This window comes from Leptonotus elevatus, chromosome 18, assembly GCF_054856555.1.
Source record: "Leptonotus elevatus isolate MCC_2025b chromosome 18, RoL_Lele_1.0, whole genome shotgun sequence".
Classification (NCBI taxonomy): Eukaryota; Metazoa; Chordata; class Actinopteri; order Syngnathiformes; family Syngnathidae; genus Leptonotus; species Leptonotus elevatus.
Window position 1 is genome coordinate 11,295,968 of NC_141256.1, and position 22,994 is coordinate 11,318,961.

Genomic DNA, 22,994 nt, shown 5'->3' on the forward strand with positions numbered 1-22,994 from the left:
CGTAAACCTTCTCCCTCGCCTCTGGGTTGAATTCAACAGGACAGTGTTGCATTTGCTGCGAAGGCTTAAAACATAGACGCTACACGGTGGACCATAAACGAGGTTACAGGTCAGCTCCTCGGACCGGACGGACGTATTTGAGTGCTGTTTGTGGGAAGCGCTTTAGGTGTCCATCATTTCTCTCGTGGGTCTTAAGAGCCTACTTAAGTATTTTGTGAAATCTGATACAAACTCATGAATAACAGAAGTGTGGATTGTCAGGCCGGTAAACAAAGAAGTGGAGTACGCCAAGCAGTGGCGGGCAGGCCGTGCATTTGGCACGTCTTCATTGGGAACTTTACCAAACTAATCCACCTCTTAATCCTACCACTATCACGTGGCGATTATAGAAACCGTCTATACTACAAAAAAAAAAAAGACGCTCATCTGCAAGGTGAGATAGTATTTGAGATAGTATCGTTTGTGACGTTTTCAAATGTTAAATTCAAGATGGCGTTCTAGTAATATATTAACTAGGGGTGTAGCAAACGTATGGAATCGTCTTTTATTGAAGAGATATACGCTACAAAGAAATGTACGTCATATGCGTAGTCCAGTTTGACGGAGACTTCTTGGCATGGATTAAATGTATTCTTTAGTCTGTGTTTCAGAGGACTGGGTCATTTAAAGCCTTGTTTGGAAAAAAAAACAAAAAAAACGCAGGGCATTGTAAGGTAACGTGTGCATGAATGACTCTTAAGCATAATTAATGGATCCATGTGGTCAGACTGCTGGATATGCATTCTGTGGGCGCTCGCTAAGAAGCTTTGTGAGTACTCGGCGAACACTCTGCATTAGTGAATCCGGGTTTCTCTCCCCTTTTGCCTATCTTTCTGTCCCGCCTCCTCCTCCCATCCCTCAACTTGTCTCTTCTGGCCTAGTGTGGCCAGCCGGGGCAGGGAGAATGGCCAGTGGTGTGTTACTATGTGTTGCTTATGAGAGCATGAAATCCCTCCAAAGCCTCCAGGCACAGTCGGCCATACACAGCTTCATTTTACACACAGAATGGGAGGGTATATTAATGGCGTGTGTGTGTGTTTGAGGGCATTGTAGGTGCATGCATGTGTGATTCCTCTCTGCATGCGGCTCATCCCCGCGTTCCCACGGCGACCCTCTTCACCATCTGCCCATCAATCACAAAGGAAAACTCGCACTCGCAGTCATTGACCCCGCGAGATCAGCAGCATCCCGAAATGCTTTTTTGATTGGGGGTAAATCGGTGGGCTATAGTAGAAATGGGAATTACATGCATAAACGTTGGGAGGGGGAAGGGGGGGGGGGGGGGTGAGCTAGTCAACCAATGTGCATGCATAGAGGAATAGTCTCAAACACACATCTCTTATGTCAGTGGCTCAAGGCTTTTGTGTGTGAAGGGGCCCTTCTACAGTGGAGGCTTTGTGCCTGCTATGAATACGTAGGCGAATTTGTGTGCGTGTAGTAGTGAGTCCGAAGGGCGCGGGTTGGGCTAATGCAGGGGAAAGCCCTTGGCCTCAGCTGTTGTTATACATTTTCTGACTTTAACCCCCCCTTTTCCTCCTCTCCTACAACATTCTCCATTGGTCACTTGAACACAAAAAGGCAAAATGAGCCTCTTGTATTTATTTCTATACTAGCTTGTATGCTAGCTTCTTTTTTAAGCGCCCATTTTTTGATTGTTGTTGTTTATACTGTGTACTGTACAGGGACGTATGTATTTCACTACTGTTTTTTTTGTATTTACTGGTATTACGTAGCTTTCTATGCTAGCTTGTGTGCTAGCTTCTTTTTTAAGCCATCGTTTTTTGTTATACATTTTCTGACTTCAACCCCACCCTTCTCCTCCTCTCCTACAAACAACTTTCTCCGCTAGTCACTTGAATACAAAAAGGCAAATCAGCCTCTTGTATTCAGTATATGTCTATGCTAGCTTATTTTTGTTGTTTATGCAGTATACCGGACAGGGAAGTATCTTTCTTTGCTAGCTTGTATGCTAGCTTCTTTTTTTTAAGCGACCATTTTTTGTTATACATTTTCTGTCCTCCTCTCCTACAAACAACTTTCTCCGCTAGTCACTTAATAACAAAAAAGCAAATGAGCCTCTTGTATTCCGTATCTTTCTATGCTAGCTTGTATTGTAATAAGTTTAAGTAAAATGTGTTTAAAGTGTGTGTTGGAGGGAAAAACTTTTGTCTCTATACTGCCGATTTTCACCTATTGCAGGTGGTCTGGAATGTATCCACGTGATAAATGTGAGTTTACTGTACTGTTAGAGGAGGTTGTACAGTGTTCATGTGATCTGGCCATGGGGTCAAGTATGCACACATTCCCACCCTGCTGTGTTGTTACTTAAAATTTTACCAGACTCTAATTAAAAAGAGTTATGCCTTACATCTCAGGATTCATTGCGTCTCCGCATGAAAGATGCATTTTAGCAGGCGCAGCTTGTGCTAAAAACCGCAAACCTTCTTGGAAACTTGTGATTTAAGTTCTGAGCAAAGGTCATCTCAGAACTTTGCTTTTATTACCGTTACAGTAGATAGCAGCAAGACTGTTGCAAAATGTCGAGTTCTGACACGTTCTTTGTTGACTTGGGGGAGAAAAAAAGGCATTCTTGGAAGAAATAATAACTTCAAGTAGAAGTTGATAAGAAGGACTGGGAACAAAGTCATTGCATTAAAAAAAGAAAACAGGTTCTGCTTATTACTGCTGACCGCACAATATTCTGAGAAAAACATTCATTGCTTTTGAGTTATCTTTTTTTTTTCTACAATTCCAGCATTCTGACACACTGATTGATTTTGGATGACTGTAGTTTATAGTCACAGAAGATGTACGGTCACACCTACACCAAATTAGTTGATATGATTGATTCCAACGCAAATGTAAATGCGGCACTCAAGGTAGAATCGCAGGTGTAACCTCTTCCTATTTGCATGTTATAGTGATGCATAGCACACCAATTGATGCTACTTTTTTTTTTTTTTTTTTTTTTTTAAAGCCAGTTGGACGGGTCAATATTGTGCAGGAATCCATTTTCATACGAGCACTTTAGTCAGCGTGTGTTCATTATTCATGGAGCTCCATCACCTCCCATGGCCTAAGCTGCTCGCTCGAAAAGTGTGTATGTGTGTGTGTGTGAGTGAGCCACAGATGTGTGAGCCAGACCTTTGTGGGCCGCCGGATCCCCTGAGGACGATCTGGTCCTCGGTTATCGCTTTGCAATGACATCACTGTGCGCTTGAAAGGCTTTTAGTCTGATTAATGTACAGTGTATTTGCATTTGTGTAAGCATGTGCGCATGTATTTTGTGAGTGTGTGTGTGTGTGAACTTGATCCACCTAATCTTGGTTTGTGCATTAAAACAGTCAGTATAGGGCACGTTATATTATAGGTATATGAGAACAATGAAATAAAAAAGTGTATAATGTCAAACATGTATTGAATATGAACTAATATGCTCTACATCAATAGTTGTGAGTGCAAATATGTTATGCATTCTTGAAAACACACATCGTTTGCATACAAAAGTCAAATGGGAGGATTTCAGACTAAAAGGCATGCATGATGATTAGTACTTTGTATTTTGGGAGGAGCTCTGTTTATTTGTAATTTGGATTTTGAGAACATTTTGTAAACTCTGCAGGGGTTTACGCATTAGTCTCGAGCAATGAAATAATGAATGAGTATATTCAACTATTTCTAATCCCTGAAGGAGAATTAAGCATAGTGACACACACTCACGTTGCTAGAGTCCATTTATGATAATTGGTGTAGTTATTGCGTGAATATTTTGTATCTTTTAATCTTAACGTGCGTTTGTTGGCTTGTGTTGATGAAAATCCCATTTTTTCCCCCCCATCTTTGCGCCACATGATCACTTTTAGTATCCTGCCTTCCTTCTCGTAATCCATCATTTCCCCGAGCCTCCGCACAGTTGCAAGCTCCGCATAAGCCTCCATCTCTGTAAATATGGGTTAGTGTGCCTCATGCTGCCTGTTTGCGCCACCCCCGCTCTCCTTCCCCTCTCTCCTGCCATGCTGCTTTTCTTGGCATTTTTATTGTTTTGCACTTCCGCTCTCTTTTTTTTCTTTTCTTTTGCCACCGCAGCAAAACCGATGCATAAGCAGGGTAAATTAGAGGCCGAGTGGGATGAAATGCCATTTATGTGTAAACACATTTGTTTTGGACGCAAGAGTACATTTAGTTATGTAAGGGCTGACTCCGAGTGCCAAGAATGAGTTGGCTGCAGATTGAACTTTCCATATCGCCTGCTGCCAAACGCTGTAAGTGCATGTGTGCTCTTAGTGAGTACTACTGCATCTTTATCATTCAATTGTGTCAAAATGATTCTCAGATACAGTCATCCCCGGCATATATGTTGATAGACAATTCACACATTCCAAAGAGTCCATGTTCATATCTTTGCGGGACAAATTTGGAGCTGGCACCTTCTTATTCCAACATGACACCAGCGCACAAAACAAGGTCTGCAGAGTCCTGACTCCTGACCTCTACCACATAGAACACCTTTGGGACAAATTAGAGTAGAGACTGAGAGTGTAACAAATGCGCTGATGGAAGAATGGTCCAAAAAAAATCCCATAAACACACTCCTAAACCTGTTGTGTTGAACCTGTTATAGCGGCAAAGGCTGGACTGACGTCATTTTGAACCCTGTGGATTAGCATTGGCATGTCACTTAAGTTCATATGTGAGTCAAGGTAGGTGAGTGAATAGATAGCAAGATAGACAGCTAGCTAGCTAGCAAGGTAGACTGTTAGCTAGCAAAATTGACAGCTAGCTAGGTAGCAGGATAGACAGAAAGCTAGTTAGCTAGCAAAATAGACCGCTAGCAAGCAAGATAGACAGCTAGCTAGCAAGATAGATAGCTAGCTAGTTAGCAAGACAGATACATATCTAGCTAGCTAGCTAGACAAACAGATAGACATTTAGCTAGCTAGATGGATGGATGGATAGATGTTGGGACAAATAACAGCTCTTCCCCAAATAGCTACCCGGTCAGTCTGCACATGAGTAAATAAACAAGCTAATGTATGATGTACAGTACGTATGCAGTTAGTAAAGCCTGCTTGGCCCTAGACTAAGAAAAGAGCAATGTCAAATATGGGCCACCAATCCTGTCTCGAGGATGAGGGTTCATCTGTCACTTGTTACACCATACGATGAGGAGGCCGGAGGAACAAGCGTCTATATTTGTCCGTCTGAGCCTCGCTTGGCTGCATCCTCGCCGTCTCGTTCTCATTCGCTGTGACTCCCCTCAACCAGTCTCTTCTTCTTCTCGCCGGCCCCCCGTATAATTACCCAAAACTGTACGGAGACAGCGCCGCGGCTCCACAGGCAGCCGCCGCCGCCATTGGCTGCTCTGCGCTCCGACTCGGCTCGCGATTGGCCGTGGGCCTCGGTGCGGGATTCAATCAGCTGGGTGGAAGTGTATGTAGGTCAGTGTGTAGCGATGCCCCCACCCCCTTCCCTTCCCCTCTCCTTCCCCTCCCCTTCTCCAGCATCTCAACGCTCTTGTGTTAATTGGCCGCCTTCCAAGTTTGAAACCCGAGAGAGACTCGAGGCGAGAACGGGGAGACGGGGGATGAGGCGGGGAGGTTAAAAGAGGAAGGGAAGTTGACGAGGGGACGCGGGGTGGGGGAAGATTTGACATGGGGAGGCCTGTTGCACTCAGCAGTGCAATAGTACAGTATGTTCGGGGCCTTTACACAAGGAGACGGATTGATGTTTTTTTCATGAAAAGTGATTAAAAATGTGCACGTGTCCTCAATAGAAGTTTTTGAATAACCAATAAAAACTAAATTCCAAATACCAGCACTGACAAAATCTCTTGTATGCGTGTGTCATCGCCAACTACTGGCCTGGCATGCTTATTACATTTGCATATGACAGCATTTTCAAGGCAAGTATGATAAGAGAGGAGTTCGAGAGGCAACTCGGCGTAAATGACAGCGCCAGCTTGGCGGTTTATCTAATCTGCCGGTTTGTGACTTTGCGCACACACACTCACACACAGAGGCCATTGTGCCACGCCGAAACGCTGTCACACCGACGGCCCTGTGTCCTCTTGTGGCTTTTTATCGAGGTAAAGGCTGCTTGTCGCTGAATAATTCACTCTAACCTAAATTCTTCCACTGCATTTTATACACATACACACACACACACACACACACCCTTCCCACACACACGAACATGAATCCTGAAATACCCCCACCCTGTAAGTGGTGGTCCCTAGGCGACGCCCGTAGTCGAGCGACCCAGACAATCGTCAGACAGAGCAAGTAAATACACTTTACTTTGGCGGGCCATCTGCAGTCGTGTCTGTGTGCATCCTTCACATTAAAAGTACGCCCCCAGCAGTTTGTGTTCTCAGCAACCCTCTCTGGCCTACTCGCCTTTTACACTATTTTTTTTTTTTTAATTCGTAGAGATGATGATGCAGCCCCGCCCACTCGCACTCAAGTACACAGAGGCTGGTCTGGCGGGTTTCCTTTCTTTTTGCCGTCCCTCTGCCCCGGCTTTGAACTCATTATGATGGCGATTCTTCTCGAGCCACCCATGCGCACGCACGCACACACGGACCGAGTGACTTTTTAGCCCAACTCGACCCGCCGACTGAGCCAGCCACTGACCCACTTAGTGAGGAACAGAGCGCCAGACGGACAGCAGATTTTCTACTGCAGGGCAATCCGGGGAAAAAAACTGAAAAGACAACAACAAACGATGCAAGCGCCCACTCACACTCCAACACATTTACACATACACCAGCAGTAGTAATATGAATACTTTGTTACTGTATTTGATTCCCCCCCAGGTATTGGCACTTTATTTATTTTTCTCATTATTATAATTTTTTTTTTTTCACTAAATTCCCTACATTTTAAAAACAATATGTACTTCTATCTGTCTGGACTATTTTGTGGTGTATTGTGTAGTAACTACACACAAACAAACGTCCAGACAGGAGCCGTTGTGAACTTACAACATAGCAACTCATTTGGCGCGTGACCAGACAGCGGAGCAACACGTCGGCCTGCCTAACGTAACGCCGCCGCTTCCCCTTTTTCGGCATTATTTTGCTTATTTTTAGCATACACTGCAAGGCCACTGACTGCTGACTGCACGTGCCATCGCATAATAGCTGCGATTGACTGATTGAAAAGCGCTCAAAACTCAAATACCGGTTCTGTAGCAACTAGGGCTATCATTGCGGCTGGAATAAATATACCCTGATTTCAAAGCAGGTTAGCAAAGAGGTAAATACAGTAAACACATTACAGTTGCTAACCCAAACAGCAGCACCTAAAGAGGCACAGCGTTTCATGGATGAATTAAAGTGAGGAAACATACCTCATGTTGTGAGTGAGTTCACTGTGAGATGGCACAGCTCGCATCAAAGAGTTAACTACTGAGGTCATTTGAACTCAGTTGCTAATCAAAACAGCAGCACCTACTGACACATATATAGTGCATCTTAGAGGAATTAAAGTGTGGAGTCTTGCCACACATTATAAGTTCCCTGCAAAATGACTGTTTTGGTCATTTTAAATAGTCTATTTGTAGTCTATTGCTAACCAAAACAGCAGCACTTGCTGATACGGGAGTTAGCGTAGCGTCATGTATTTTGTTGTAAACCTGCCGTGCAAGAACTGACTGTAAATTAGGGATGTTCAAGACAACTTTTCTTCCGATTTTTTTTGTGAGTACCGATAAGGCCAAGTATCGGCCCGATGCCAATACTTCGCACACTTCCTTAACTTTAGTCCAACTCCTAATGAAGGCCTCGCCCCTATCAGTGGCGTGCCATGTGAAACCGACAATACATGTGCTGTGTTCAACAGGAAGTTGAGGTGCTAGTGCGTCCACTATCAGCAAGAGGCCCACCCCGCCAAAAAGTGCTTTCTTTCCACTCTGGTTTTGTCCCCCTCTCCCCTCTACAAGGACTTGTCGCACAAGCGGCAAAGAGATTACCAGAAATTTCTCCTTTCAGAGGCACCGAACCCTTCAAAAGCTCCACAGTCACCTTGCAGTGTTCGCGTGTGTGAGAGTGGTGGAGCTCTCAAGCGCTTCGGAGAAAGAAAGTGGGTGAAAAGCGGAGAAAAAAAAAAAAGAAAGAGAGGAGGTGGTTAGGATTGAGCGATTGGTGCTTGCGGCGAGTGGGACGGTCATGAAAGAAAAAACAAAAAAACGAAAAGCCAGAGAGCAGAGAGTTCTGGCCGACTGCCAACTGATGCCACCGTGCAACTTTTGTGTGGTTAGTCGACTCTGAATGAAGCCAAAAAGAAAGCGAGAGACAATAAAGAGAGAGTGAAAAGTAGCAGTGGGACAAAATGTCCCTTCGGTGATATATTGTATCTGCCATCACAATGGCAATAAACCGGCATAAGATATTTGATACTGTTGAAATATGTGCAGTCCTGACGTTGAATTTGTAATATGTTGAAGTGAATCTTGGTGAAGGACTAATAAAACATGTTTTATGACGTCAATGCAGCGTAGAAGTCTGATTGATGCGCACTGGTCAAAACGAGGTGTCTTAAATTTGCTAATGGATTATGAACTCAAAAGTAAAATACAATGGCAATGATTTGAGAACATGGGCTCCATTCATTTTCTATAGTGCTTTTCTCCTCAGTGCTCACGGGTGCACTTGAGCCTATCCCAGCTGACTAAGTGAAAGGTGAGGTACACCTTGATTGGTCGCCAGTCATTTTGAGCATTACGTCATCAGTGACGGCCGCACTGATCTTAACCAATTAAAAAGTAAATAAACTATGTTAAATCCACGATATGGAATTAGTAACCGTTTTAAATACACTAGATGCATGTTTTAAATTCATTTATGGTACTTAATTTAAAGCACTTCTAAAATATGTAATATTCCTAATATATTGACAGAGAGCAAGAGCAATGGATAACAAAAAATTATATACTGTACAAACAATGTACCAATCTCTCTGTTCACACTGAACAAATCCACTTTTTCCAAATTAACACACTGATCATGTCACAACATACATCAATAATCATGCTCAAAGATGTACATGTTTTCTGTAGGCTTAAAAAGCGGGATTACAGAGGATAACGTTCAAAAAAACAAAAACTAGGCTGTGCTGAAATACACTACTTCCGGTTTTGTTCTTCTAATAATAATAATTTACAGTCTCACACTAAATTAGCGTACTGCCATATAGTGGTCGGAAGTGGAATTACAGTGCACCTAATATACAGGAGAGTTGGACCAACATACAGTTAAGTTTCACTATTCGCAGGTGATGGAAATGCCCATTGAAATGCAATAGGCAACCCAAAAAAACTCTTTAAAAATGCTGATAAACATTCAGAAAAATGGGGAGAAAAACATCTGCAAAAAATATTAAAAAAATATATATATATATGTTAATTTCAAAAAAATATTGGTGCAGAAAAACAAAAAAACAATCAGGTATCTACAGTAGTTACTACCTGTACAAAAAAAAAATCATCTGCGAAATAGCGGGACCGTGAACTTGGACCCTGCGATGGCGGGCGGTTTACTGTACACAGTTTAAGGTCCGCGCAGGAGATTAAAGCCGTCGCGCTGGCGCAGCTGCAACCTTCCACTCTTTGCAATCCACTTCTCTGTCCTCCTCTAAAGCGCCTGTAATAGCCTGTAATGCTGGCGTGGGCTTCCACGCGCGCGCCATTTTATCTGGTCGGACGAGTGCGGCGATGTCACAAAAAAACGCACATGACTCATTCCTCAAACATACATAGCTATATTAATTCCGAGTACAGCGAGGTGGTGGGGGGGTGATGTGTTTTTATGCTGGTGGATGCGTGTAAGGAAATTACAGCCACTGAAGACAATGGCCAGTGTGTGTTTGAGCGTGTGCATGTGGTCACATATGAAACACAGCACTAAGCTGCAAGCCCGAGAGAGTCGACACAAAGATGAAGACTAAACACTGGGGGAGGCCCAGAATGCCCAGGAAATGTGCCACCCCGCCCCCCATATCAAGTGTGTGTCTAAATCCATGCCGCCCTTAAGCTTAAAATAAATACCTGATAACAATATACAGTCTGCATGGGCTTTTAATGAAATTCCATTTTAGTTGCCATGACGCTCAAGTTCACTTCAAACTGCGAGGGACCAAAGGAGGCGCCTTGTGCATGTTTAACCAGTTTGGACTTGGGAAATAAATCGTCTCGTTTTATAGTGTTGAGATGGTTTTCTGAGTGTTCTGAACTTCTGTTTCGGTCCAGGGTTGAACTGAGTTGAATAATCCGGCCCAGACTAAAATCCATTAATAAATCATCTCAAAAGTACTGGAAATCAAAATGGATGCTATGTGCTTCGCTCGGAACCATATTTGGTGACTCAAACTCAAATTAGACACCAAACACCTCACGAAAAGGCTCGATGATTACACTCCCACTCTGTATCGGTCCCGTTGTGGTGAAGAAGGAGCTGAGCCGAACGGCAAAGCTCTCGATTTACCGGCCGATCTACGTTCCTACCCTCATTTATGGTCACGAGCTGTGGGTCGTGACCGAAAGAACAAGATCCCGGATACAAGCGGCCGAAATGAGTTTCCTCCGCAGGGTATCCGGGCTCTCCCTTAGAGATAGGGTGAGACGCTCGGTCATCCGGGAGGGACTCAGTGTCGAGCCGCTACTCCTCCGCGTTGAGAGGAACCAGTTGAGGTGGCTCGGGCATCTGGTTCGGATGCCTCCTGGACGCCTCCCTGGAGAGGTGTTCCGGGCATGTCCCACCGGCGGGAGGCCCCGGGGACCCACCCAGGACACGCTGGAGAGACTACGTCTCTCGGCTGGCCTGGGAACGCCTTGGGATCCCGTCGGAGGAGCTGGCTGAAGTGGCTGGGGTGAGGGAAGTCTGAGCTTCCCTGCTAAAGCTGCTGCCCCCGCGACCTGACCCCGGATAAGCGGTAGATGATGGATGGATTACACTCCCAGCTAATCAAGTATAAAATGGCTGACTATTGAAAAAAAGGACGTGCCGGACGGAGCTGAGGTTACCGTCACCGTTTGGATGCTAATAATGAACTTGACGCAAACGTGATGGCGTCACGCACACGTATTAGTGCGTGTAGTATGTACACTATTCATACTGGACACTCATGCGCCCGCAAAGATCAGCGAACCGGCTTAACTGGATTTTAAAGGGAGTGATTTAATTATAGGCTATTAGAGAAAACAAAGCTTTGGGTTCACAATGAGTACGTTCAGCCACGCAATGGGAAAGCTGTGTCAACATTTTATTGCTCAATGACATTGGGCCTCATTCACCAACAAGCTTCATTCAGCGAACAAATATAATGATGGGTCTTAGTTTCTAAAGCAAATTTGTTCGTTTTGATTCGCAATTTTAAACCTGCGCGCATTGTGTTAAATGTATGCGTTTTTAAGGGGGGGGGGGGTATGGGTGTGGTGAATGCAAATTACTGTCATTCAAAATAAATTGCGATTCAACAACATTCGTGTCGTGACTGTGAATTTAGCGTATAAACACAACTTCCACAAACATTCATATGCATTGATTAGTGAACGAGGCCCAATTTGTTTATGCTAAGCTAGTAATGAGGAAAAAAACAACATTGAGGGACAGAAGGCTTCCTTCATTTCTCCAAACAGGAAGTCATGTGCCTCCTCAGAAAGGCGGGTGGGGGCGGAGCCAGCACAAAGTAAGGCGGGGGCGGCCGCGCTGTTGCCGGGAGAAAAGTCTGACGGGGGTCGTTTGGTGTGTGTGTGTGTTTAAACAGCGTGTGTTTTGTTTGAGTGTACCCTATATCCTTAAATATACACACTTGAGACGACACTGATCCACTGTACTAGTGTGTACAGTATGTTGCATGGGGGTAAAAAAAAAAAAAAAAGACTTTCACTCTGCTGCTCAGCTGTGGTGTAGGAGGAAGAGAGTTGGCAGGCCTGGAAGTGCTGACATCAGCGCACACACACACCTTCCTGCAGTTTCAAATGTGCAGGGGGGGGGGGGGTGAGTGTAGTTTTAACAGTCTAGTTTAAACAATCCGGACTCGGGTGAGAAAGCTACAGTAGGTCAACTATATAAATGTAGATCAAATACGCAATGCATTGAAAGAAAACAGTCAACGTAATATGAAGCCGTTTATTGACCCGCCCTCCGTCTCTCTCTCGAGGCTTTTTAAAGCTTATTAAAAGCTATACGTTGCCCCTTAATTGTAGGGGTCGTCCCAGCACGGCTTCTATTTTTAACTGACAAGCAGGCTTTCCCCTTAACGTTTGCGACTGCGTCATCATCCTGTCAGATGGTGTTATTTGATTTTTTTACGGTTTGGTTTTGTGCCATTTGCAGATGATGGTGACCACTGGCAAAGCAGTAGTTCAGAAAAGTTGTCTGGATTTAGCGCACTATTGCAATGTGGTCTCATTTTTCAAGTTCAGGAAGAGGTCATGTGCCGGTTGATTTAGATCCTAACGCTCAGCTTTTGGGGTCAGCGAGCCCCAAAAAAATGACGATAAGGTGAGGGGTTCAGATAGCAGGTTAAATTCAGCTGTCAAAGGGGTCCGATTATGATATCTCTTGGAGAATCGGTAAGAGGCCGCTCCCACCCCCCACTCCTCTTCGTGCTGGGCCACAAGAGACTGAGGGGAGGGATGGCGGAGTCCATCTGGCTTCGGAATGCCTTTGGGGGTCCCCGAGAGGAACTGGAGTGCTTTGCTGGGGAGAAGGTCATCAGGTTACCTCACCACCTGCTTCCACATAACAATGAATGTATGGACGAGTATTAAGCAGGCTTGAATCGCAGTCCGAGCTTGGAAATGGGAATCATTGTGGAACATATGGTAAAAATTGTTGTCCTATATGTGTGTACTGTATCTGTTTTTAGCATCATTAGAGCAAGACCTAAATGGCAGCAGGGCCTCAGCGCTAATTCGGACCAGATGCAAACTTGCAGCACCGATCTCACACACACACACACGCGTGCAAAACAGGAAACGGCACGTCCCAAATTCCAACAAATCCAGCAAGATTTGCAGCTCTTTATTTTGTTTATCGCTGGTAACCCCGTGGAAGATCTTGAAAAGTTGGTGATGTCGACGAAGTGAATTTGACCCATGTTAACCCGTCCGCGCTCTAAAACGACATTGCGCGTGCGTGACTCGGGATGCAGCCACAAAGGCCTGCAAGAGGGCCGTGTTGTGGAAACACGGGATCAGAAGAAAGGAGCGCGCCTAAGTGTCGCCATACACACGCATAGACCCATATATACTCAACTGTATATGTGAAATGAGTGGACAAACACACTCTGTGGCAATTGTTCTCAAAGGTGTTTGATGGTGTTGAGCTCAGAGTATTTGTTTGTTTGTGAATTGTCACACCCCGTATCTAAAAAAAAAAGCTCTGGGGTTTTATGATTTCCATCTGAACAAAAATAACAACCTGAGCATCCTGGAAAATCAATTTATGATTTCCAGTCAGTCAATAGAAAAAAATCCCAAAATTTACAATCTGAAAAAAAGGCACTGACTCATGCATGGTGACTCAGAGCGATACTTTTTTTTAATTTTTTTTTACCTGAGACCGGGTTTCCATTAACTGCTGTCCTGAGGTTACCTAATAGTTATCTGGACTAGCAAAGCCCGTCCTGAATGGTTACACAAGTATGCACCCACAGTGGCGCATGGTGTTAAGTGTTACGGTCATAAACCTCAGTCAACCCCTCTCCAGGCTGCATGTGTTAAAACAAACCAGGTTTCACACGTCCTCTGTGACTGATTTGTTCTCTTAATTTTTTTTGTTTAATCCCATGATAGCTTCAATGTTCCTACAGGTGTCTCCTTTCATAACAGCAACCAGGGGATGTCCCAGGAAACTTGGGTCTGGCGGTGACATTGAGCTTCAAAATCCCCATGTATACCAAACAAAGTGGTGATATTTTCAATTTAGCATGTGGCTGGCGTCGAGTCATCTCTCGTTTTAATATCCCCTTCTGTCGACAATAACGCTTCATCTGTCGATGGGCTCTGTAAAGGCGCAATGTTGTGGATGATCAAAGATTTAGCATCTGCTACATACATAGCATCTAGAAATCAATAAGTTAGCATCTAGCAATCACGTTTCTCACACAAATTTCTACATTTTTTGAGTTTTGTTCATGTTTTTGTTGTAAAACTGTCGACTAGACCACTTGAGTCGAAATGCTGTGCGCTGACGCAATGTTATGGTCTCACGAAATGTGCTTATAGTACACAATTAGCATCTTTGACTAAATATAGTGAGCAACTGTCACCAGTTCAGAAGTTGAACACTTAACTTCTTAAGTTTTCAGTTCTAGTATCAAGAAATGGTTAAAAACAACACGTTACAGTCAAAAAGCTCTGTATTGACGCAATGTTGTGACCTAAAAGAAAGAATATTAATAGTATGCTAACTGATTTAGCAAGTTGATATCAATCAATATCTACTAGTGTAACTTTAGCAGATTCCCCCCCCCCCCCCCTCCCTCACGTTAGTTACATTTAAAAAGCGAATTGATGATTCACTTGGGTGAGGCTTCCAGTCAGTTCTGCTTGACTAAGATAACAAATGGGCCGAAGACTGCATGGTAGCGATTTTCTTATCTAACCGGCGGCACTGTAACGCCATGCTCCGGTCATAAAATGTCCCTTTAACCTGGATATGTCTACACTATCGTAACACGCCAACGCCGAGAGCGTTTCGCCATTCTCTCAATGTTGACATCATCTGTAATGATATCCTCCCTCTTCGCCTACTCCGCTGCCTTTGTAAGGAGGTGTGGATGGCAATCTCATTGACCACACGTATTCCTCATCTCTCGCACCGTGACTCCCCACAGGAATAGCAACATTCCCATTCCCGATGAATCATTAGCCCACTCCCGCACAACTACCACCACTCTACCCTTTCTCCACGTCGATGCCGCTAGAGATGTCGTTAATCATGCGGACACCACAGTTGCGTTTGTATCCAATCGCTAAATCCCGATTTGGCCGGTGTTTGTGCTAGCTGCGCGAGCTACGTAAATAGCATGTTCATAGCAGAACCCAGCCACAAATGTTGTTCAGGCTGAGCTGAACTAGCAACCACCAACTACACTCTATTTCGCTGACACACACGTCACTCACCAACTCGGGCTCCGCCTTTTAAAGTGATACACATTCAAAGAAGGTGAAGATGGCGGCCCCAAATAGTCAAAAATTATATCTGCTCCTCACATGCACACTTCGTATTGGTATTGTTGTTTATTAATGCAAAATGAATTTGTATCTGATTGATCGATCGGGATGATCGGTAGAATGCTTGATGCTAAATATAATCACAATCACTTTTTATCATAACATAGTTTTACCCTCACTTAAATACATAAATAATTGCATAGCCTGGCATCAATTTTCACAATATTTTGCCAACAATAATGACGGTATTACGATATCAAAATTGAGGGACTATGGGTTATTTTGGGGAAAAGACTGTTCTTGCAATTGTAGGGAATATTTTTACTTCAAATATTCTGACTTTTTCTCGTAACATTCAGATATTTTTTCTTGTAATATTCAAACTATCTTATAGTATTATTGGTTTTATTGTAAAATATTCTGCCATATTTCTGTAAATATTCAAATTTTTTCTCCTAGCTCAACTTGCCTGTGCAATAACTTTATTTTAAATGATATTCCTCTCAATTAAAAAATGTGTTTCTCATAATAGTCCTATTTTTTATTTATTTTTGCGTAATTATCCAACTTTATTCTTGTAACGTTCCAATATTGTGTGGCCATAATCGCCCTAAATAAAAATCGGTCAAATTTCCAAACAATAATAGTATAATAATAATAATAATACGCTGAACCGGACTACATCGCTTAGTATAAATGACGCACAACATACACCATTGGTATCATTTGGCACTAAAGCACTCTTGTCTAGTTTATTTGACAACTCTCTCATATTTACATCCTATTTATTACCATTGGTCATAACGTGCCAGAACAACTGCTCCTTGTGCTTCCCATTCGCTGTGTCCGAGCTTGCTCCGTCTGGAAGAGTCTTTGTTGGGGAGTTTCTGGTATCAGTTCGTGTGCATGTGTGTGTGTGTGTGTGTGTGTGTGTGCTCACTTGTGTGTGTGTTCTTGGCAAGTGCAGAGCCTTTCGAATGCTTTAGGACAGAGTGTCCTGAAACGCCTCATCGGGATGTCCCGTGTCGTCCCAAGGCAGAGTACAAACACTATGTGGATGTATAATAACCTGCCCCAATGTGAAAGGACACACACACACACACACACACACACACACACACACACACACACACACGCACCCCCCCCCCCCACACACACCCACATACCGTTGATATACATAAACAGCATATTCCTGGAACAATTCAATATATTATATCATAGCATTATGGATTTTCCACATGACTTTCCACGTATCAGTACGCGCGTCTGATCTCACACCAAGTCGCATTCTTCCGAGAAACTCCCATTAAAAAAAAAGACACTGACCTAAAGACGCGTGATGAAGCAAGACGGTTCTGATTGGCTGCGAGAGGTGGGCTGGGTCGGGCAACACCCCCACCTCGGGCGCACTCACTGGAGGAAACAGAAGCGTAAACACACACACTTCTCCGAGCATGTGGTCTTACACAATGAGCACATGGAGGAGGAGGCGGACGTCTTTTCTTTCAGGCGGTTTGTCAATCAAACAGTCACGAAGAAAATAGAAGCGCTACAATTTGTGAAATTGTCTTTGTCGAACAAATGAATGCATCAAAATGAGGTTACGATTTAATTTACAGCATTAACATCATCAATTGATGAAAATGAAGATTACTTCTGTGTAGGAATTTTGGTGTTCACTCATAATTTTTTTGTCTAAAAACAAATGTAACTTAAACCTATTATAAAGACATCTTTATTACTGTGATTTTCAGTTTTATTTTATTGAAATATTACGACTTAACAAGTACTCTCGTATAAAATTACTTTTTCTCGTTGTAGTCCAACTTTTTTTTCTTGGAAAAATACAACTAAATCTTGTTATTTTGAAGATTTTTTTCTCATTCTTTACAATGTGTGTTATTCTTATTCTTACACTTTTATTCCGCAAAACGACAATTTTATTCTTGCAGTATGACATTATTTTCCAATCATCATTACAGCTTATTCATTTGAAAAGTTTAGTTTTTTTTACTTTGTTTTTGTCTTGTAATATTATGAAATAATAATAATATATAAATATTATTTTTCATATGACTTTTTCTTAATCTTTTTAATAATTTTCAAGATTTTTTTTCTTGTATCATGACTTTTTACCGTATATATATAAAATTAGGATTGATATATTATAATTTTATACCTGTAATATTGTGACTTTAGGCCCTGTAAAATCACAACTTTGATACATAATATACCAACCTAATTCTCGAATATTCTCAAATTAGCAAAATAATCTTGTAATATTAACTATATTTTTTCAAAATATGATTTTTTGGGGGAATGTGCGAACTTTGTTAATTAGAACTATTGTCATAATGATTAGTCTCATGTTCTTTTCTCAACTTTTTTCCCCCTTAAAAAAAAAAAGTCATTAATTTTGTAATATTACAAATATTTCTGAAAACATTTCACTTTTCCCCCCCATAATATTCCCACTATTATAGTAATGCCTATTCTTATTTCTTTACTCTTTTATCAAGTGTAACATTCTTTCATCATCATTAATCTTATGACTTTATTCTCAAGCATTTCTCTTCTGTTGGTAACTCCATGCAATAGACGACATGACGTCATTATTAATAGCTACTGTATTTACCCACCACTGAATGTAAATAATAAATATAGCGTGTAATAGTTGTTTTGGCAGTCAAGCTTGGTTGGATTGGAGGCGATTAGGGAGTGCACGGCGCTAATATAAAGAAAATGAGGTATAGCAAGATTCCTTCTGCCAAGCTCAAGATCCCTCTTTAGTGTATACGTCAACACAAGGTGAACGCGCGCACACACACTAACGCGCTTGCAAACACACACACACACACACACACACACACAAGCTGTGCTGTGCTAATGATTGTGGAGAATGGAATGTTCTGTCTGCAGTCCAGAGCTCAGGGCAGCTGGAACCTGGACACGATGTGTGTGAGTGTGTGTGTGTGTGTGTGTGTGTGTGTGTGTCTGTGGGGGGGGGGTCTCAGTGTGACCCCAGTATAAATAACCGTACTCTCTCTCTCTGCAGTGTCAACTGAGGCAAAGCTGTGTGTTTATTTGTGAAGGGTAGCATACGTGTCACATATGTGCGTGTTGGAACCTTGCGTCGCCTTGGAGACCCACCAGTGTTACATTCTTTTACAACTGCCGCTTGGGGTGAAAAAAATTATATTCTGAGACTTTTGTGTCCTCAGATGGCTTAACTAAATGTATAGGGGGGGGATTATATCCTTTATAGATTTTTATTTTTCCCATTTTACGATGACATTGTCATGAGTTTTTAAGATAACGACTTCATCATATTACTTAATTCTTGGAAGAGTGAGTGAGGGTGCGAGAGAGAAAAAATGTGTGCGCGCGTGCCCCACGTAGCAGCTGCACTGTCAAAGGCGAGCAACACAGAAGCCTTTTTGTGTATCAGCAACATGTGGGAACAATCAAAGGCTGTCACGCCAAAAACGTCCCCCGTCACTCCCGTTCCCTTTTGAAAGCGCTCTCACGTTTGAGGTGGGAACTCATTTAGCTTTCCACGTGGTGCGCCTTTAGCGGCGGGATTACATCAGCTCCCGCCGCGCTGGATGTCGTAAACGCGCGATAACGAGCGCCAGGCACAGCGCTCCGATTGGCCGAGGCGGCTTCCCGCACTCGCGCCTAATTGGATGTAGCCGTGCGAGCTGCGGCGGGGGCGATTGGCTGAGGGGAATTGGATTGGGGAGCTATCGGGAGGGGTCCTGAGAAGGTGTTGCAGTGGGTTTCATCAGCCAGCAACAGCGCATTGCTCACTTTAGACGTATGCAGACGGGGACTTTCTTCTTCTTTGGTCTTATGGTGCCATGACTCCAGAGGTTAAAGTGCAACTATGAGGCACTTTAGCCGTGTTTTTGTGCAAAGACATTTCAACATTTTGGCCAGCTCTGGTTTAAAGCCACAATCTGTAATCATTTTGAGTTTAAAGTAAGCACTTCAACATGATTTAACGCATTTTGTTGTTTGTTTGTAATTTTGTTGGACCAGGCAGGACACCGCTCATGTTATGCTAGCCTCTATGCTAACACTCTGTTTTTTAACTCATTTGCTCCCAAAAATGTACAAATACGTTCGATGTTTATTTTTTTTTAATGGTCCCAAAAAATGCTAGAGCATACAGAAGGCTTTGATGCAGACTCTGAACTGAAGAGAAAGCGACAAGCAATGGTAGTTATTACAAAAACGGCCAGCAGGTGGCAGTAGAGTATAAGAGATCAACCAGGGCCATGTTGCAAAAAGCTCCAGTGTTTTCAACAGGTTTGTGAATAATGATGAAACTTAGCTATATTCTAATGCTAATTGCTGCCAAATGGAAACAATCCAGTAAAACAGCCGAGAGCGAAGGGGGTTGCTTCACTGAAAATGTGTTGGAGTGAATGAGTTAATATTGTGGCTAAACTAATTTTTGTAGTTGAAGCAACAATATGTAACAACTTGTCCCTAAAATTTCACTTTTGGACAGTGCCTTGTAAAAACAATAACATCCCATCAGATTTTTGCCGGCTGGAATATTGATGGACCTGTTTGGACACCTCTTATTTATCACTTATTATTAAGGTTACTTACGTACTTATTGACTTATTTGGGTCCAGAATGGGATTTTATACAACATTTTTACGCTACTTTCTTTTGTCAAGACTTGAACTTTCTTTTTGACTGAGCCAGGTGACCTGATTTTCTTGTTGCACTTGAACACTCGACGCAAAGCACGCTATCATGCGTTATGTAAACCTACGCGACTAATCTGAGGCTAATGTCAACACACGCCGCACCGCATGCTGGCTGGGTCAAACGCACACATTGTGTAACTTAAGGTGTTAAAAAAAGAGAAGTGTTAAATGGCACTTATGGCATACTTGAAACGAAGGCCCACCAGAGCTTTTGATCTTGAATGTGTTTGCGTGTGGGGTTAGGGTCTTGATCTCGTGGCTTTTTAGCTAGCAGGTGGATCTGGAATGCATCTTCCAAGATGAACGTATCGTATCTTGAGTATGTACAGTTCGGGTTGCCTGAAAAGAGAATCCACCCCCCCCATGATGTGAACTTAAAGTACACATTGCAACAGTATTGGGGATACGAAGCAACCATGTCAATTGTCAGGAGCCCACGAATGCTTACAGTACACATTCGTGCGAGTGTGTGTGATTTAGCATTGGATGCTGTTGTAGTCATGAATCAGAGCTGCGGTCTCACGGAGCTCTTTTTATTAATGACCTTTGGGAAAAAGCCCAGAGGAGATATGCAGTAGTATGCAACCCCCCCGCCATTCAACACACATGAACAAATTCCACTTATGTATGCCATTGCTGCGTTCCTAATATTTTGCCCACTAAGGGTTTAGTGAGTGATTATTATGTGTCATCTACATTGATAAAATCAGTGGGATATTTCATCGAACAAGCCTTGTGCGTCTGTGGGCGATTTTATTTTTATTTTTTTTAAACACTAACGCACACCATGTGCGCTCAACACCTCTTCCAGTTTTCACCACGTGTCAGTCACAGATGTTTCCTCTAAGACTTTACTTTTTTTTTTCTCTTCTCATTTAAATACTGCCACTGTGACATAGAGAGACAAAAATATATATTTTTTTGCTATTATAAAAGGTTTTACTGTGATTTGTCATTATATATATATATATATATATATATATATATATATATATATATATATATATATATATATATATATATATATATATATATATATATGTAAGAGCTTGAATTTCAAAGATAAGCTGGGCGAGACCGTTTTTCCACGCCTGCCTGTTGAAAAACGATTATATACGTCAGTGGCAGTAAACGTTTGGCAAATATAGACGTTCACGTCAATTAGTTAATAACTTCATTGAAGTCATCTTATTGACAATCCTGGGCCGATCCTATGTGGCACATTAAATTACGTCACACTTTTTCCACAACACCCACACTGGTCCCCATTGTGTTGTGACATCACAACATCACAATTCAATAGAACATAAAGAAAGGCCTTTAACATCTAGCTCAAGTTAGCGGCGCATGTATTTTTTTAGTTATTTTTCCTCAGCTGCTGCCCCTCCCCGTGCGACTTTATAAGAAGGCTGTATATAGAGTATAGTGTATCTTGTGTGTGTGTGTGTGTTAAAATGTTGGATAATCAGACAACATTATGTCATGCCTCAAGAGATACTGCCAGAGGATAAACACTGGTCTCCCTGGTATCTCATCTTACCTCATTGCATTGACTATACTCAGACGCACACACATGCACACACATATTTACACGCGCAACCCTCGTAAATGTGCATTAACGTCTAACATTCATCGTCAGCTGCAATTCTTTTATGGATTTGCGGCAGGCAAAGCAAAGCGCACATTACTCCAGCAAAAACTTGAATTTATAGTCTCCAAAACAATGTGGACAGTACTTTCCATTTAGACCACCTTAAAAACACAAATATGCGTGCATATGCACACAATGTTCAAACACACAAACTCACAAAAAGTAATAAAATAAAATAAAATGCTAAGACTCTGCCCACACCCTACATTAAAAAAAAGAGGATAATTTAAACCCGCTCGCGTTCCTTTTTGAGTGTCCTGCCAATCCAAACCAAGCCCAGGAAAGACGGGAAAGCTTTGTGGAAACAATGTTGTGATTTTGACTTTTTGCCCGTTTGAACCCGACAACGCGGTCGGTCGGCGCGATGGCGTGAATCAATACATGGGCGCAGCAAAACATGCGACCCCGTTTTGGAAGGCTTGTTTTAAATGGGAGGTATTAACATTGCTTGTAGTCCCTGAAGCCCCGTAAGAGTCATGCGTTTGCGAGGGAATGAGGAGGGGGACGGAAAGAGAAAGGAAAAAAGAAAAAATGATAATAATGAATTTCCCAAAGTGCTTCAGTAGCTTATGGCACAGGAAGACAAGAAAGGAGCCATGTTGAACATTCCACAGAGGATCGTTGTCAAGGAATGCGCTCGACTTTCCTCCTGCTTCAATTTCAGTGGTGCACTGGCAAGAACAGGAGGTGTGTTTGTGCGATTTTGTCATTTTCCTATCACGGTGTCATTCAACAAGCTTGAATTTCTCCTCGCAAGACGTATCTGACTCAGAGTGGCCTGAAGGTGTTCCACGACATACAGAGAAAGTCATAAAATGGCTCGAAGAGTTTAGTAAGATTGTGTAGGATTTTGGAAAGTAATGCACTGCAATCAGCACTAAACACAATCATTTCCCTTTATCCTTGCCAAAATGGCAAAAATGAAGTGTTGGGACCAGTTGTGGGATACTGTAGAAGGGGGGGGGGGGGGGGGGGGGGGGTTGAATAACAGTGCAATACGACAAGAATAAAGTAAAAAGAAAAAATTCAATAATAATGACTAGTGATGTAACGATAATGGCAGTATTGCATCATCATTGTCATGTCAAAATCAGCATATCTATTGAAAAAGTGAAGTCGTATTCCATTTGCGCAGTTCTAGCACCCTCTGATGGTAAGTTAATTAGTGCAGTTACATTTTAATTAGGAATGTTTTAGCAGTTATCACGCCTATAAATCAGTCATACCAGCAAATATTCGCTATTATTTCAAAAAAGTAGTTGTAAGAATAAAGTCAGAGTGGCAGAGTATTATTACGAGAATAAAGTAGGATTTTTTTTTCAGAAGAAAGAAAACCCTAAAAACCAGATCGATACATGAATATTAAGCAACAACAACAACAAAATCATTAAAAAAGTCAG

General features: G+C 42.5%; 1 protein-coding gene across 1 annotated transcript in view; it reads left to right on the top strand.

The window, feature by feature from the left end:
* The window catches only part of foxo3b (forkhead box O3b), a 39,965-nt gene that overhangs the window by 10,231 nt on the left and 6,740 nt on the right, over positions 1-22,994 (top strand). The window lies entirely within an intron of this gene.